Raw genomic sequence first — 3997 nt, 5'->3', positions numbered from 1 at the left:
GGCTTCAAAGGGTTACAGCAACTATAAATTTTATCATTTTTATTATAACACTTTAGATTGTAAAATGAAGTACTAATAGTAAACAGGACAGTAGTTTGCATCCAGGACTGTTCTGGACAGCTGGTATCTGAGGTCACCCTAAGTGTGCAGGGACACTGTCAAGTGGTTCATACTAGAAAGTCACAAGTGCCTGATGGGGTAGAGAGCTTCAAACTCTTCTATGATCAGAACAACAACAAAAAGAATTAGGAGGCAATATTGAACTATGCAGTTCAAAACATAAATAGTGATCTGTAGTTGTGAACAGAAGTTTAGGAATCCAGAATCAGGAAACTTTTCAGCTGTCCCAAATGTTTCTCAAAAAACATACAAATTTGTTAAATGGATGCATTAACACACAATTTGGCCACCATCTCTGCTGAAACTTCCTCCCAACACTAACTGTTGCTGCTGACAATCCCCAAACTCCACAACCTTACTTGCCAGCAGAAAACAGACGCCAGTAGCTGGAAGAGAGCTTCTCTCTCTCTTAGGAACAGATTTACTGTAGATCCAATTTGGCATCTGGAACTTAGATCCAAGGGCATCTGGAAAATGTAGTCTTTAACTTTCCAGCTCCATCCATATCAGAAAGCTCCCTAGAAGGAAGATGATAAAAACATCAGTCAAGCCCATCTACCATACCAACCCCAATGTTCCACTCATTTTATCCTTACTCTGTCCCATTCACATGCAATGCTCCAGTTCTTGTTAAATTCAACTCTTTGACAGCACCCACACTGCTGAAGAAAGATGGAGAAAAACTCACTCTGACTGTTCTCACTTAAAAATCATGACCATGAAAGTCAAATTGGAGTGTGATGCTGCCCCCATTCTGCCATATTTTACTGTTTCATGCACTCTTTCATTCTCCTAGATGAATAATGCATACTGCATTTCCTGTTCTCATTCATCCCTCACTATCTTCTCCTCCCTCACTTTGTTAGTAACTTACCTTTTATTTTCCCGAGAGATACAAGAATCAAAAGACAAGTTCGACAGTATGTACTACCACCTATTCACCAACATTCCTACATAGCACATACCCTACCTCCCTCCTGTTACTATGCATGAACTTTTCATGCTCTCAAGGATGAACCTTTTCCTATTTTATTAATCCCATCATTTCTGACATACTTATGCATATCGTGCCAACAGTTACACTATCTCCGAAATAGTTACTTTTTATTTTTCTATTGAATCCTTCCAATCAACATATAAGCAGTTTGTAATTACCCATTATAGAAAAATCTTCATGACATCAACTTTTTCTGTTACTTTTCAAAACAAAACTTTTTTTTTAACATCTTTATTGGAGTAAAATAGTTGTACAATGGTGTGTTAGTTTCTGCTGTAAAACAAAGTGAATCAGCTATACATATACATATATCCCCATATCTCCTCCCTCTTGGGTCTCCCTCCCACCGTCCCTATCCCACCCCTCTAGGTGGACTCAAAGCCCTGAGCTAATCTCCCTGAGCTATGTGGCTGCTTCCCACTAGCTAGCTATTTTACATTTTGTAGTGCATATATATACATGCCACTTTCTCACTTTGTCCCAAATTACACTTCCCCCTTCCCATGTCCTCAAGTCCATTCTCCACATCTGCGTCTTTATTCCTGTCCTGTCTTTAGGTTCTAGAGAGCCATATTTTTTTTTTGATTCTATACATACATGTGAGCATACAGTATTTGTCTTTCTCTTTCTAATTACTTCACTCTGTATGACAGTCTCTAGTTCCATCCATCTCACTACAAATAACTCAATTTCGTTTCTTTTTGTGGCTGAGTAATATTCCATTGTATATATGTGCTACATCTTCTTTATCCATTTATCTGTTGATGGTAATATAGGTTGCTTCCATGTCCTGGCTACTGTAAATAGAGCTGCAATGAACATTGTGGTTAATGACTCTTTTTGTATTATGGTTTTCTCAGGGTATATGCCCAGTAAGGGGATGGCTGGGTCATATGGTAGCTCTATTTTTGGTTTTTTAAGGAACCTCTATACTGTTCTCTGTAGTGGCTGTATCAATTTACATTCCCACCAACAGTGAAAGAGGGTTCCCTTTTCTCTACAACCTCTCCAGCATTTATTGTTTCTATATTTTTAATGATGGCCATTCTGACTGGTATGAGGTGATATCTCATTGTAGTTTTCATTTGCATTTCTCTAATGATTAGTGATGTTGAGCATCCTTTCGTGTCTTTGTTGGCAATCTATATATATTCTTTGGAGAAATGTCTACTTAGGTCTTCTGCCCATTTTTAGACTGGGTTCTTTGTTTTTATGATATTGAGCTGCATGAGCAGCTTGTATATTTTGGAGATTAATCCTTTGTCAGCTGCTTCATTTGCAAATATGTTCTCCCATTCTGAGGGTTGTCTTTTCATCTTGTTTATGGTTTCCTTTGCTGTGAAAAGCTTATAAGTTTTATTAGGTCCCATTTATTTATTTTTGTTTTTATTTCCATTTCTCTAGGAGGTGGGTCAAAAAGGATGTTGCTGTGATTTATGTCATAGAGTGTTCTGCCTCTGTTTTCCTCTAAGAATATTATAATATCTGGCCTTCCATTTAGGTCTATAATCCATTTTGAGTTTATTTTTGTATATGGTGCTAGGGAGTGTTCTAATTTCATTCTTTTACATGTAGCTGTCTAGTATTCCCAGCACCACTTATTGAAGAGACTGTCTTTACTCCATTGTATATTCTTGCTTCCTTTATCAAAGATAAGGTGACCATATGTGTGTGGGTTTATCTGTGGGCTTTCTATCCTGTTCCATTGATCTATATTTCTGTTTTTGTGCCAGTATCATGCTGTCTTGATTACTGCAGCTTTGTAGTATAGCTTGAAGTCAGGGAGCCTGATTCCTCCAGCTCCATTTTACTTTCTCAAGATTGCTTTGACTGTGTGGGGTCTTTTGTGTTTCCATACAAATGGTGAAATTTTTTGTTCTAGTTCTGTGAAAAATGCCATTGGTAATTTAATCAGTATTGCATTGAATCTGTAGATTGCTTTGGGTAGTAGAGTCATTTTCACAATGTTGATTCTTCCATTCCAAGACCATGGTATATGTCTCCATCTGTTTGTATTATCTTTAATTTCTTTCATTAGTGTCATAGTTTTCTGCATACAGGTATTTTGTCTCCTTTGGTAGGTTTATTCCTAGGTATTTTATTTTTTGGTGGCAGTGGTAAATGGGAGTGTTTCCTTAATTTCTCTTTCAAATATTTCATCATCAGTGTATAGGAATCCAAGAGATTTCTGTGCATTAATTTTGTTTCCTGCTACTTTACCAAATTCATTGATTAGCTCTAATAGTTTTCTGGTAGCATCTTTAGGATTCTCTATGTATAGTATCATATCATCTGCAAATAGTGACAGTTTTGCTGCTTCTTTTCCGATTTGGATTCCTTTTTCTTCTTCTTCTTCTCTGATTGCTGTGACTAAAACTTCCAAAACTATGTTGAATAATAGCAGTGAGAGTGGGCAACCTTGTCTTGTTCCTGATCTTAGAGGAAATGGTTTCATTTTTTTCACCTTGAAAACGATGTAGTTTGTGGGTTTGTCATATATGGCCTTTATTATGTAGAGGTAAGTTCCCTCAATGCCTACTTTCTGAGGGGTTTTTATCATAAATGGGTGTTGAATTTTGTTGAAATTTTTTTTGCATCTATTGAGATGATCATATGGTTTTTCTCCTTCAATTTGTTAATATGGTTTATCACAGTGATTGGTTTGCATATATTGAAGAATCCTTGCATTCCTGGGTAAACCCCACTTGATCATGGTGTATGATTCTTTTACTGTGCTTTTGTATTCTGTTTGCTAGTACTTTGTTGAGTATTTTGGCATCTATGCTCATCAGTGATATTGGCCTTTAGTTTTCTTTCTTTGTGACATCTTTCTCTAGTTTTGGTGTCAGGGTGATGGTGGCTTCAGAGAATGAGTTTGGG

This window comes from Aethalodelphis obliquidens, unplaced genomic scaffold, assembly GCF_003676395.1.
Source record: "Aethalodelphis obliquidens isolate GAN/ISIS:26980383/991018 unplaced genomic scaffold, ASM367639v1 scaffold67, whole genome shotgun sequence".
Taxonomy (NCBI): Eukaryota; Metazoa; Chordata; class Mammalia; order Artiodactyla; family Delphinidae; genus Aethalodelphis; species Aethalodelphis obliquidens.
Note: the sequence above shows the minus strand (reverse complement) of the source record.